Genomic DNA, 15,238 nt, shown 5'->3' with positions numbered 1-15,238 from the left:
AGAACAATGAGATGATGACAGATGAATCTGGACACACACACACAAAAAAAACAGAAAACTGATAACGCAAATTTTGTGGTTGTCAATATGTTTGTATAGTTTCATACATAATCAAGATATGATGTGATGATAGTTTCATTCATAGGCATCAAACAGTGATCCTGTACCAGCAATTGTGGGCACAGCTTACTTAAAATTTAGCTTCAATAACCACTAATCTACAAACCAAAAGTTAATTGTGATCGCACTAAGATGATAAATATTAATTAATGTTATATGAACTTAGCATGGTGGCATGGGTTTATTTTATTTATTTTTTATTTTGACTCTAAAAGCCTGGGCAGGGGGGTCGCAAAGACCTGTAATTTTAATATGTTGAACCATAAACAGCATGGTGGCTTAGTCGTTAGCACTGTTGCCTCACAACAAGAAAGTCATGGGATCGAGTCTCACCTGTGGCCTTTCTCTGTGGAGTTTGTATGTTCTCCCCATGTTTCCGTGGGTTCCATCCGGGTTCCCCCACTTATACAGACATGCAGGTTTGGTAAAATAGTGACCCTAAATTGATTGTAGTTGTGAGTGAGAGTATGAATGTGTTTGTCTGTCTATATATCTGGCCTGCCATAGACTCGCATTTGGGAACTGTGGACACTAATTGTGAGTGTCATGATTGGGTAAAAAAAGGAGCATCCCCAACCCTGCATATCACCCAATGACATCTGAGATACGCTCCAGCCCTCACTTGACCACTAACCACTAACTTTTAGTACTGACTTGGTCGCGGCCACATCGGATTACACTGTTGGCTACTGATAAGCTAGTTTCTTTTGACCTGAACCGGATGTGTTAGTTCGCTCTCTGCATTCATAAAGAGGAACTGACATGTATGATTTTAAGGTTTACAAATGTTTTTGACAATTAAATTTACTCACTTTACCAGCAAAAAAGAAAATGTTGTGAGACTGAAAGTTAGTAGAACTAAATTTAGCAGAAGCTAATTGGTCCACTGATGGTTTTCAAAGTTAGCTGAAAAGTTAATCCGGTAATAAAAATGTTAGCTTTGTTAATTAGCATTTAGCGGATTAGCAGAACTGTGCCCACCACTGCATGACATGTATGATTAAGTGGTCTGCAAAAGGTTTTCAAAGGTACCTGAAAGAAAACATTAGCTTGTTAGCCCATATGCCAAACTGTGCCCACCACTGGGTACCAGGACCAACTTGTAAGAAAGAAAATGTTGCATCCATTAAAAGGATTTTAATGATACGCACACACGATTAGTAATAGGTACTGTTGAGCCTATGTCACTTCCACCGCCATTTTGGATAGCCGCTGAAAACAAACTGTATGCGCACTCACAACCATTGTTGATATAGTCGTATTTACTGCTGTTTATTTGCAAAGGCCTGCCGATTTAGTTCGTCATGCCAAATGGCGTATGAGTATGTGGAGAACCTTGATAGGTGTGCAAAAGTTGCTGCAGTTACAAAGCTCGTAGTTGGATTTTGGGATCAAACTGATGGCCCACCGTGAGGCGAGCTGCCTCTCGGCACCCCTCGATGCTCTTAGGTGAATGTCCCGGGGGGTCTAAAGCGTTTACTTTGAAAAAATTAGAGTGTTCAAAGCAGGCCCGGTTACCTGAATAGCCCAGCTAGGAATAATGGAATAGGACTCCGGTTCTATTTTGTGGGTTTTCTTTCTCTGAACTGGGGCTTTCTTTCTCTGAACTCGTATTCTGCCGCTAGAGGTGAAATTCTTGGACCGGCGCAAGACGGACGAAAGCAAAAGCATTTGCCAAGAATGTTTTCATTAATCAAGAACAATTAATAATATCTTGGAGCCATTTGCAGATATTGGCCAATAATGATTCGTGAATGTGAATCATACAAAACAGCATACTGAAATATTGTTGGGATACATGTTGTCATCAGTCATGTGAAAATACAGCAATCAACATCATATTTTTAAAACCAAAGAGAATTTCATAAATCTGGATGCTCATCACTAAATGTTTCTCAGTGTGCACAAATATACCGAATCAGTAGGGCCAAGGTCTTTATATGTTATATTTAGCTGAACCCATGCTTCTTCTCATACATTTTTTCCTAAAAATCTGGAAGATCACTACTGCCCTCTGTCAGTACTAAGCAGGACATCACATGCTTAATCTTTTTCATTGGGTTATTTTAACTGAATTCAGTGCCTGCAATGGAGCTCATTATGAGCTCATTGTGAGACTTGCATTTCAATGCCTGTCAATTCCACATGTACTTTCTCATAAGTAGTAGTATCCTTTTCTAAAAACATTTACATTTCCATTGTTTTCACCTGGCAGCAGCAGATGGATAGTTAGTTTTGGAAGGTGGGGATAGATCAGTTGCATGACTGGGGTGATTGCTATCCAGGACTCAGGGTTATTGGTGGTTATGTGGTGAATGTAGTAACACATGGCAGCAGGACATGCTCCCACACACCTGATTTCTTTGAGACATGCAAATATATTTTGATGGCAAACTGGATCAGCTTCAAAAATGTTAATTTTTCTTTAAAGCGACAGTGTGTCAGATTTATTGCCATCTAGTTGTGAGACTGCAGGTTGCCTTATGCTGTCATCGGTCACAGTGTTGTTTCTCTTCAAGTTTTTCTTTCTTTGGAGACAAGATTTATGCTCTCTTTCCTTTAGTTGTGATAACCAATAAGTGCGAACCTCCATAATTGAGGGTTCTCAAACTTACTATCCTGGAAAAGCAACATGTTGACAGTGTAAAGGGAAGCATTTACTGCTTCCTCTTTGTTCTTCTTCACTCTTATGGCTGCATTGCAAAATGTGAAAGACAAAGTATGTCCTTTTTGGGCTGCTGTATCAACATGCCTTTGCAATATGGCAGCATCCACAAGGAGGCCTTCTCCCATGTAGATATGAAACGCTCATTCTATGCAGAAAAAAAATGCATTGATTCTTTATTGAGGACAATTATACACCAAGAACAACATGGATGCTATACTCCATTTTTGCAAAACAAAATTCCAAATCCTAAGGTGTCGTCACACTATGACGGATTGAGTAAACAGATTTTAACCAATTGAAATAATTTGTTCAGTTGCAAAAAACACCTAATCTGTCCATTTCTGGTGGACTTGGGATAACCACTGAATGCGTGTGGAGGACTTCCAGATGCAACAAACAGATAACACACAGATAAAACTACCATCTACCAAATGCCCACTGGCAATCTAATGACCAAATACAGGACAAAACAGCAAACAATCATGCAACCAGTGGGGAAGCTCTCTGTCCGATGCTCACTCAAAGTTTTGAGCATGCTCAAAACTTTCCAATGGACTCACCAGACATCAGCTGACAAGGAAGGCATTTAACAAATGAGAAAAAAGGATTTATACAGGATGAATATGGACATGAACAAATATCAAAATTTCTTATCCATTATGCTTACATTTCCTCAATCCATCACAGTGTGACTTAGATGATACAGACTATAGCTTTAAGGGTCTTTCTGTGTGATGTCATAAATATATAATGAAAGAAGTCAAATTTCTTTGTGTCCTCCTTTGTCAATTGGTGGTAGTATTAACACTACCATAGGTACAGGTCTGCTCTTCTATCATATATAGCATTGTGTGGTCATATTGCAGATCATGGTCACTGGGTTCATCCCTCAGAACATCTTGTATGTGAAATAAAACTTGAAGACTTAAATTGTGGATAGTGTTTATATTGTTGTGGTGATGGAATGGGTCTAACAATGGCTGATGCCATTTTCTGTATTTATCACTGAAAACTTTTTTTTTTGTGTTCTTGGATTCATAACCTGTGTGTGTATGTGTCTGTGTGTGTGTGCATGCATGTGTGCACTCGCTTGCTCTCAGCTCACATCTGTGTCATGTCCCCTCTCTGTCTTTACGGTTCGTCTCTCCCTTGTAATTCATCCTTGGTCTGTGTCCTTGAGCTGTCTCTGTCATCAGTCCTCTGTTTGTGTTTTATTATCATGTTCCCCTGTTCACCTCATGTTCCCCTGGTTTGCACCATATTTACCTTTGACTTCCACGTTACCTTTCTGTTCTTGATTTAGTTATTAGTTATCATTTAGGTGTGGTTGTGGTTTGTGTTTTTATTGCCTTCACATTTTGTTCTTAGATTTCTTTTTTTTTTTGTACACTTTGTTCATTTCCACATTAGTTATTACATTATGTATTTCCTGGATATGGATTTTGGTTGTGTGATTTCCTTTCTTCATCAAGTATGTTTTGTTATTGTTATATGTACTGTTGTGTTATATTTCTACTCACCTTCAGATGTCTAACGTTTGAGTCTCCTTGTGCTTGTTTTGTTGTCATGTAAGTCAGTATTCCAGCTCCCTTATTTCACACACCTGTCATTTATTAGTTTGTTTAGCATTTAAGCACTCCCCTGCTCTTTGTCAATTGTCAGTTCATTGTATCTGTTTTCTCCTAGCGTTCTGTGAGAAGTGGTGGGCACAGTTCCGATAATCCGATAACCGATAATTATCGAAGATAATGTTCTCATTAACGGATTATCAGATAACTTTAAAAACCATTATCGGACTAATTAGCTTACGATAAATTTTTGCCCAATAATTTTTAGACCGTTAACGTAGCAAACAAAGCTGAACAACTACAAACATTTTAAAAATTTAAAATCAGTTGAGCACCTACCTGTTAAATGTTTCATAGCAGATGTGTAGTTCCACCTTCTGCAAACAGAAGAGAGTTGCTTCTCAAAGAAACTGCTCTATCCTCTGCAGGCAAAGGAGAACTGGTCACACACACATAAAAAAAAAAATCATTTCTTTTAACCCCATACTGATACGCTGGCCATATGACCCAAGTCATCCAGAGGCATACATTTTTAACTTATGGTTCAACTTTTAACCAAACTAATTTCAGACAAGTTATTTAAAATTACTGTCACGTCTGAAGTTTTATAAAGTGAAAATATCAGATATATGTTTTAGTTTTAAAGTAATGTGCTAATTTTTAAGGTTTTAGTGTGGACATGCTGTGCACAGCAGTGCATTATGGATAGGATAGGGTAATCTCAGTACACTCGCGACAGGACAAATGCATTTCAGACACTCTGTTCAGGCTCCATGGACAACAGCATTTAACTCTAGTGCCTAAAACTCTTGTGAATATATTCTGTGGGTTTACAGACATTGTTATTGTGTTTGCATTTGTTAAATTCCACACATCTTAAATGTATCAGACACGGATTATCTGGAATTTTTTTTCCCCAGTTTTCATGGTCTCTGCTGCCATCTACTGGCCAATAGTGTTCATGGCAGTATTCAAACTGAAGCTGGGCTGGTATTTTCAATCACTGTACTCGATTCCAGCTCAAACTGTACCACAGAACCACACGGTGTAAAAGTTGAGAACGCAATATTTATGTTCTCACAAACATTGTACGTTCAAAAAACACACGCCGGACTCGTGTTTCCAGAAGCAAAACGTAAACAGAAGCTTTTTTTCAAACTTAATTTACAAAAACTCTAGATGGGAGACATCAAAGTTAAAAAAAAAAAAAAACATTACAAGACAGGTCTGTGGTGTTTGTACATGCACAGTGCGAGAGGTTGGATGCTTGTAGCGCTTCAGCAGCGGGATACCCTCACGACGGCCAACCAGAATAATATCAAACAGGTTTGATTTTCATTCGACCATACGATCGCCGATCAGGAGGTGGTCATGAGATGTTAAACGCAGCTTGTTAGTCCATGTATACTACACGATGCAGGATGCGCGATTAAACTGAAACTCGGTGCAAATGAAAAATCAGCTGAAAAAGGGCAAAAACTCGTACAGTGTAAACCCATCTTAAGTACTGAACGTGTGGCACCAGTAGATCATGGCAGTGTTCTATTTATTTATTTTTGACACAGGTTATATCATCGGTTATCTAATTACAACTTGGCTTTTTTTTATTTTTATATTTTTTTACATGCCTTTTTTTAATAAATAAAAAATGGAATTTTTACAAAAGCACATTTATCTATAAATGCCAACACACGACACACATCACATTTATGTGTTGGTTTACACAATGAATGAGTCAAACCAATCAGTGTTAGCCGAGGCACATTTTACCCAGAATCCTTTGTGATCTGTCTGTGTTTGTTACAAAACAGAATTAGTGCATTATTCAACATTAAAAGATATGTTATATTTTAACTTTGTACAAATGACAAAATTGACAGTTATTCAACCAGTATTCATTTTATTTATGCACCAAACCATAATTCAGCATTGCTTTATTTTCCAAGACTTCCTCCGCCTGATGGCATCATTGTGCTTGAGTAGAGAGTTGAGCTTCATAGCTCCTCTCAGCTTGCGTCTTTGCTGGAAGTCATGTAGTAAACAGGAGCTTCTAGGAGGAGGCAGGACGCTCAAAGACAGAAGTGCATTGTTTGGGTCTGTCATCCAGAGGTGGGCAATACTGGGAATTTTGGTATTGATCCAATACCAAATAAATACAGGCCCAGTATCACCGATATCGATACAGATACTTTTTCATAATTAAGCTTCATAGATCCAAAGGATACAAAAGACCTAGGATAGAATTTCGCCAAACATTGTACGTGACAACAAAATACTTTATTATCACAATCAACATTTTTGTTTAAAAAATATCACTCAACACAACTTAAAACAAAATCTCCTGAGGTAGAGGAGAGTGCTGAGTGGGCGGGCCAGGCTGAGCCTACCTGCAAGGCTGTTGGCAGGCACCGCTGAGCCACAAGATGGCGCAACAACAAAAGACAAGAGGGGGGAGGGTGCGCTGCTCCGTGTTGTGTGACTGCGCTGCTCTTACAGACAGAGAGTAGACTTTGATGAATCTGCGTGTGCAGCAGTCAGTGCGTGCGGGAGAGAATAAAAAGCTTGAGTATCGATCTTTTTACACGAGGATCATTCAATATCAATACCAGTGTTGGTATCAATATTATCGACATTAGGATCGATCCGCCCACCTCTACTGTCGTCCCCTTTGATGCTTCCAAAAGCGATCGTGGTGTTACAACTCAAAATCAGCTTGTTCGTAGTTGCAAGTGTACCAGAGACAATACTGGAATTTATCGATTATCGGTTATCTGTAACTTAAATACATTTTTGGGTGGTTTATTGGTTTATTTTTATCAACGATAACTTTTAAGTTATCTGATTATCTGTTTTTGAAGTTAATTTTTTGGTTATCTGTGCCCACCACTGTCTGTGAGTATATTGTTGATTTCTGCTGTGTACCTGTTGTCCTCTGTGTTTTCTGTTTTATGCCACCTCCTTATTTGGCTAGACTTTTTGTGCTCTTTTGGACTCACAAACTGTTTGAACATTTCTGCACTTGCATTGAAAATAAATCATCAGGATTTGGAAAGGCACACACCTGTCTACATATAAGGTCCCACAGATGACATTGCATGTCAGAGACTGTAGACCTCTGAGACAGGATTGTCTTGAGACACAAATCTAGGGAAGGGTTGAGAAACATTTCTGCTGCTTTGAAGGTCCCAATGAGCACAGTGGCCTCCATCATCTGTAAATGCAAGCAATGTAGATCCACCAGGACTCCTCCAAGAGCTGGCTAAACTGAGCAATCAGGGGAGTGGCATTCAGTTAATTTAACTGAATGCCATTTATATGTTTTTGTTTTTTCTCTGACACTCACTTACTCCAATCAAGGATCATGGGAGGAGCTGGATCCAGTAGACATTGGGCATGAGGCCATGTACACTCTGGACAGGTCACCAGTCTATCAATCAATCAATCAATCAACTTTTTTCTTGTATAGCGCCAAATCACAACAAACAGTTGCCCCAAGGCGCTCCACATTGCAAGGCAAGGCCATACAATAATTATGAAACACAGTCTACGTCTAAAGCAACATAACCAAGGGATGGTCCAGGGTCACCCGATCCAGCCCTAACTATAAGCCTTAGCGAAAAGGAAAGTTTTAAGCCTAATCTTAAAAGCAGAGAGGGTATCTGTCTCCCTGATCTGAATTGGGAGCTGGTTCCACAGGAGAGGAGCCTGAAAGCTGAAGGCTCTGCCTCCCATTCTACTCTTACAAACCCTAGGAACTACAAGTAAGCCCGCAGTCTGAGAGCGAAGCGCTCTAATGGGGTAATATGGTACTATGAGGTCCCTAAGATAAGATGGGACCTGATTATTCAAAACCTTATAAGTAAGAAGAAGAATTTTAAATTCTATTCTAGCATTAACAGGAAGCCAATGAAGGGAGGCCAACACGGGAGAGATATGCTCTCTCCTGCTAGTCCCCGTCAGTACTCTAGCTGCAGCATTCTGAACCAACTGAAGGCTTTTTAGGGAACTTTTAGGACAACCTGATAATAATGAATTACAATAGTCCAGCCTAGAGGAAACAAATGCATGAATTAGTTTTTCAGCATCACTCTGAGACAAGACCTTTCTGATTTTAGAGATATTGCGTAAATGCAAAAAGGCAGTCCTACATATTTGTTTAATATGCGCTTTGAATGACATATCCTGATCAAAAATAACTCCAAGATTTCTCACAGTATTACCAGAGATCAGGGAAATGCCATCCAGAGTAACGATCTGGTTAGACACCATGCTTCTAAGATTTGTGGGGCCAAGTACAGAGTGCTATTATTATTAATATTAGCAATAACAGTATTAATTTTACCAACTAAGTGCAATGTCTTCGTTCAGACAATTATTGATCAATGCTAATTTGCTTAAAACGCATATAAAATGTAGTAAATGTTACAGTTGAACAAACTGCAAAAAATCATCTATGAAAATTATTTTGGCACCATTTAGAATATCAGTTAAAGTCTGCATTGTTTTTGTTTGTTTTTTTAAGATGGCATGCAATTTGCATTGTTTTTGTTTTTTTTTAAGATGACATACAATTTGCATTGTATTTTTTTTGAAAGATGACATACAATTTGCATCGTATTTTTTTTTTTTTTGAAAGATGGCATACAATTTGCATCGTATTTTTTTTGAAAGATGGCATACAATTTGCATCGTATTTTTTTTTTGAAAGATGACATACAATTTGCATCGTATTTCTTTTTTTTGAAAGATGGCATACAATTTGCATCGTTTTTTTTTTTTGAAAGATGGCATACAATTTGCATCGTATTTTTTTTTTGAAAGATGACATACAATTTGCATCGTATTTTTTTTTTTTTGAAAGATGGCATACAGTTTGCATCGTTTTTTTTGAAAGATGGCATACAATTTGCATCGTATTTTTTTTTTTGAAAGATGACATACAATTTGCATTGTATTTTTTTTTTGAAAGATGGCATACAATTTGCATTGTATTTTTTTTTTTTTGAAAGATGACATACAATTTGCATCGTATTTTTTATTTATTTTTTTTGAAAGATGGCATACAATTTGCATTGTATTTCTTTTTTTGGGGGGAAAGATGACATACAATTTGCATTGTTTTTTTTGTTTTTTTGAAAGATGGCATACAATTTGCATTGATTTTGTTTTTTTTGGGGGGGGGGGGATGACATAGAATTTGCATTTTTTTTTTTTATATGACATACCTTTTTTTATGTCAATCTGGAAACTTTTGTGATTCAAATCATATGCAACCACAAGCACCAGGGGGAGCTGTTCATCCACAATGTGATCAGTCAGACAAGTGCACGTGACAGTCATCATTTATTATATTATCCATCATTCATTCATTCTCTATAACCACTTCCTCCAATTAAGGGTCACGGTGGAGAGGAGAGGGGTGGAGCCCATCTCAGCAGTCACAGGGCATGAGGCAGGGTACACCTTGTCACAGGGCCACATGAAGACAAACACAATCACTCTCTCACACACACACACACACACACACGCACACACACACACACACACACACACACACACACACACTTTAAAGTTTCCAATCTACCTGCATGTCTTTGGATGTGGGAACCCACGCAAAACACGGGGAGAACATGCAAACTCCACACAGAACCACAGGTGTCAGGGCTTGAGTTTGTTTAGTTACGTTTTTATTTATTTTCTCTGATCTGTTTGTTATTTTTCTTAGTTAATTTGTTTTGTCTGTTTATTCTCTTGCTGGGTTTTTCTGCTTGTGTCTGTCTGTCTCTACTTCTCTTGTCTGTCTCTTGGCTCTTGGTGGTGGGTGTTTCTCTCTCTCTCTCTTTGGCCACGCCTTTGTTCTGGTGCTTTCCATGCACACCTGTTCCTGATTTGCTGACTATCACCTCTTTGCCAGTTTGTCGTGCCTTGTGCCTTCATTCCAGCTCTGGGCCTGCATTCCGTTGTCCTGCCTGCCTCCCTCCTTGTGTGTTCTTGACCTCCATCCTGTTGCAACGACCATGCATTTTTGCCTGATGATTTTTGTACCGCTGCTTTTCTTTGACCTCTGCAATCCTCAACAGTAAAACCTTTTAATAACCAGAGCTGTTTGTTTGAGCCATGCATTTGTGTCCAACAATTCCTGACCATCCAGCCTGATAACAGGTGGGAATCAATGCCATGACCTTCTTGCTGTGAAGCAACAGTGCTAACTACTAAGCCACCATGATGCCCTTTATTATGTTATGTTATAATATATTATATTATATTATTAAACAACCACATCTGTCTCCACTGGTCAAGATATAAACAGAAATGTTCATAAATAAATAAGAAATGGCACACTTGACACAAGTCAAATAATGATATCCCTTACTTACCACATGAGGGCGCTCCAGTAAAAGAGATGTAATATTGCTGACACAAGCAAGAAAGAAGGACAAAATTATATTTAAAGGAAACTTTAATACTCAGTCATTTCAGTTTATTTATTTATCTCATTTATATGACACCAAATCACAACAAAGTTGCTTCAAGGTGATTCACAGAAGTAAGGTCTAACGTTACCAACCCCCAGAGCAAGCACACAGGTGACAGTGGTAAGCAAAAACTCCCTCTGATGATTTGAGGAAGAAACCTCAAGCAGACCAGACTCAAAGGGCTGACCCTCTACTTGGACAGACACAATTGACAATATGAATATACAGGAAATTTTGGGAAGTTTTGGTAGTCCATGCTGGTGGACAGGACAGGTCATACTCTCTAAAAATATTTGACAGTGTTCACTTCTTGAATTTCCCTTCTCATTCATTTGCTGTGTATTCTATTACAGCTGGCCTGCACCGTCACCACTTCACCTACTATTAGTACTGCTACTGCTGTTGCCACCATTAATATGAATGCAACAACAAAAAAATAATGCTTCTCTGGTTTAGAACAGTGTGATTTCAATTAAATTTAAAGATAGTCTATTTAGCTGAAGCTGAAGGGTTTTAGCCATGCAAATTCTCCCCAGAAGCATTTACCAAAAAAAAAAAAATCTGAAGGATCACTTCTCTCATTCATGTCTGCGACATATACCTGTTATTTAAATAAATTAAGGGAAATTAAATAGTATAGGATCAGACTGATATGTAAGGTGGATAACGATTACTGAAAGTGTTGTGTAGAAGGTTGTTGGAATAAATTTGTTCTGTACTCACATGTTCTGTTTCTTTGTTTTTAATGGTCTCTGAATATTTTTCCCCTCTATACACTTGATTGAAGAGTTTATTTTATTGTCTGAGGCCATCAAAGCCTTGCTGTGAGGCTGCTCTTCGCTGTTTCCCCAAAAAACCTGTCATAATTGTATTTAGAAACCAGTCACCATTTGCTTTATTATACATCTGTGTAGTTAATAAGTAAAATAATCTCCATAATCTCAATAATCGCACATAAAATAAAAAGACAAACTCCGCTCCCCCTGCTGTGGGGCTGCTGCTTGCTCCAAAAACTCTGTCATGATTGTGAAATAAAAGACAAAAGAGACATAAGTCCTGCTCACAGGCTGCTACCAGAGACAGGACATGTTCACATCTTCAGTCAAACGCCAGACATCTCCACGTCACTACATATTCAGTCCCTGATTGGTCATAACGGCGCGAAGAGACGAAAAAGTTCAGATTTTTCAACTTGGGGAGGAGGGCAACGTGCCCGGTGTGAACGCGGAGAACGTAACTCCCGCGATAAATGAGGGACCAGTGTACATCATTAAACAGGAATTTGTACTCTATCCGGATTTGGTGTGACTAGTGTTATTAGGCCTACAATACATGCCCAGTTTATTTTCGGTGTGGCGCACAGCGTTGTTCGCAAGCCCCCCTCCCCTTCCCCCCCCCCCCCCCCCGGCTTTCTTTTTTTTTTCTGCACCGGAGCCACCCATCCTCTGCGCTCCGGGACCTCCCACTTTACAAATTAAGCACTGAATATACAGTATAATTATTTATATATACTGTGTGTGTGTGTGTGTGTGTGTTCATACATACACACACACACACACACACACACACACACACACATACATATATATATATATATATATATATATATATAAATTTTTGTGCATCTCGGTGGCACAGTGGATTAGTGGTTAGCACTGATGCCTCACAGCAAGAAGGTTGTGGGATCGCTTCCTGCCCTTTCTGTCTGAAGTTTGCATGTTCGTCCCGGGTTTGTGTGAGTTCACTCTGGTGCTCTGGCTTCTTTTCACATCTAAAGATATGCAGGTTAGCTAAATTGGAAACTTTAAAATTGACTGTAGGAGTGCATACAAATGTGAATGTGTATGTCTATATGTGGACTTGCGATGACAAACGGGCATCTTGTCCAGGTTGTACCCTGCCTCATGCCACATGACCGGATTATTGCTTTCAATTTTCAACCTGGAAAGCTTTTATAACCTTCTTGACACCTCTGTCGAGGATCAGAAAAAGGGTCCTTTTCAGTGACCAGTAACTGCATGTTGTACCCACTTGTCCACTTTCACCTACATTTACACAAGAGTACCCCCAAACTACACCAGTTAGATCTGATTATTCGCATTTTGTGGATCATGATTTAACCCAGTGTCACAAACATGTTTAAAACTTTCCCGATTGCTCACAATGCTCTTACTTTTAGCACAAATTACACGCCACGATTGGGTATCAGCTGTTTTTTTAAGGAGCTGGCCATCATAGCCATCATTGATATCAAGGAGCCAAATCTACCTCATATCAGTGTCTGTTATTATCACTTGCCATTGGGTTTATTATATCTTAGTAGAGTTGCTATGTAGTAGTACTGTAGTTATTATGAATGACAGTCATAATATTTCACAATTGAGGTTGCAGCAAATTATGACACCGATTTTCCATCAGGTCGTGCACATCGAGATTGATTGTCAATTGTGTATGCAACTTTATTTGAAAAGACAAGAGCTCTAATATATCTAACTGTGCATAAATTTAATGTCCAAAAAAATCCTTAATTTTCAAACAGGCACATACCAGTTGGATGCGTATCAGTTAGTTTCAGCTGTTGATAAATCTCACATGTTCTAAAGCATTATGCACATAAAAACCATGTGTTGCTCGTGTCCCTCACCAGAATAATGACAAAAGCAGTGAAGAAAAGAAACTCTTGTGAAATGGATTTGAGGTGCTTGTGTGTGTGGTCACCACAGAGTGGGATGATAAAAATAAAAGCGGTGAGTGGAGTTAACAAGTCTCCAGGTAGTTACAGCTGTCCCAGAATCCTTTGCACTCCTGTGACCTGTTTTTTTGTTTTTTTGTTTTTTGTGTGTGTGTGTGTGTGTGTGTGTGTGTGTGTGTGTGTGTGTGTGTGTGTGTGTGTGTGTGTGTGTGTGTGTGTGTGTGTGTGTGTGTGTGTGTGTGTGTGTGTGTGTGTGTTCCAGAAATGTTTCTTTTCCTGCTCTTGGTCTCATTTGCCATTACTAGTACACATTTTGGGCTTTATATGCATGTTTGAATATTCATGAGGTCTTTTGCATTGACAATTTGTGGTTGAATGTGGGCATGCAGAGGGCCGGATATGAGGCACATCCACCTGCACGTAATTCCAGGCAGTGTGTGATTTACAGTGCATCCGGAAAGTATACACAGCACTTCACATTTTCCGCACTTCATGTTCCAGCCTTATTATAAAATGGAGTAATTTTATTTTACCTCAAAATTCTACTCACAACACCCCATGATGACATTTTTTTTTTTTTTTGCACATTTATTAAAAATAAAAAAACAAAGAAATCATATGTACATAAGTAGTCACAGCCTTTGCTCAATACTTTTTGATGCACCTTTGGCAGCAATTACAGCCTCAGGTCTTCTTGAATATGATGCCTTGAGCTTGGTGCACCTAGCTTTGGGTAGTTTTGTCCAGTCCTCTTTGCAGCACCTCTCAAGCTCCATCAGGTTGGATGGGGAGTGTCAGTGCACAGCCATTTTCAGATCTCAGAAATGTTCAATCGGATTCAGGTCTGGGCTCTGGCTGGGCCACTCAAGGAAATACACAGAGTTGTCCTGAAGTCACTCCTTTGATATCGTGGCTGTGTGCTTAGGGTCTTTGTCCTGCTGAAAGATGAACTGTTGCTGTCAAGAGTGCTCTGGAGCAGGTTTCCATCCAGAATGTCTCTGTACATTGGTGCATTCATCTTTCCCTCAATCCTGACTAGTCTCCCAGTTCCTGCTGCTGAAAAACATCCCCACCGCTTGATGCTGCCACCGTCATGCTTGATGTTGATACCTGGTTTCCTCCAAACATGACACCTGGCATTCAGGCCAAAGAGTTCAATCTTTGTCTCATCAGACCAGAGAATTTTGTTTCTCATGGTCTGAGAGTCCTTCAGGTGTCTTGGCAAATTCTTGGTGGGCTGCCATGTGCCTTTTACTAAGGAGTGGCTTCCGTCTTACCACTCTACCATATAGGCCTGATTGGTGGATGGTTGTCCTTCTGGAAGGTTCTCCTCTCTTCACAGAGGAATGCTGGAGCTCTGACAAAGTGGTCATCAGGTTCCTGTCACCTCCCTGACTAAGGTCCTTCTCCCCCAGTCGCTCATTTTAGACGGGCGGCCAGCTCTAGGAAGAGTCCTGCTGGATCCAAACATTTTCCATTTATGGATGAGGGAGCCCACTGTGCTCATTGGAACCTTCAAAGCAGCAGAAATGTTTCTGTACCCTTCCCCAGATTTGTACCTCCAGCCAATTCTGTCTCAGAGGTCTACAGATAATTCCTTTGACCTCATATTTGGTTTGTGCTCTGACATGCACTGTCAGCTGTGGGACCTTACGTGTAGACAGGTGTGTGCCTTTCCAATTCATGTCGAGTCAACTGAATTTACCCCAGGTGG

At 39.5% G+C, this 15,238-nt stretch overlaps 1 long non-coding RNA gene across 1 annotated transcript; it reads right to left on the bottom strand.

Moving 5' to 3' along the window:
- Positions 1–1,582: 1,582 nt before the first annotated feature.
- LOC117524839 lies at positions 1,583–14,964 on the bottom strand. The gene is made up of 4 exons (XR_004564875.1): positions 14,955–14,964; positions 13,306–13,310; positions 2,080–2,087; positions 1,583–1,712 (listed from the first exon to the last, which is right to left on the bottom strand). It is a non-coding gene; the product is annotated as an uncharacterized LOC117524839 (long non-coding RNA).
- Between the last annotated feature and the right edge of the window lie 274 nt (positions 14,965–15,238).

This window comes from Thalassophryne amazonica, chromosome 14 (genome assembly GCF_902500255.1).
Source record: "Thalassophryne amazonica chromosome 14, fThaAma1.1, whole genome shotgun sequence".
NCBI classification, from domain to species: Eukaryota; Metazoa; Chordata; class Actinopteri; order Batrachoidiformes; family Batrachoididae; genus Thalassophryne; species Thalassophryne amazonica.
The sequence above is the reverse complement of the archived record's forward strand: the minus strand, read 5'-3'. Positions and strand labels throughout refer to the sequence as shown.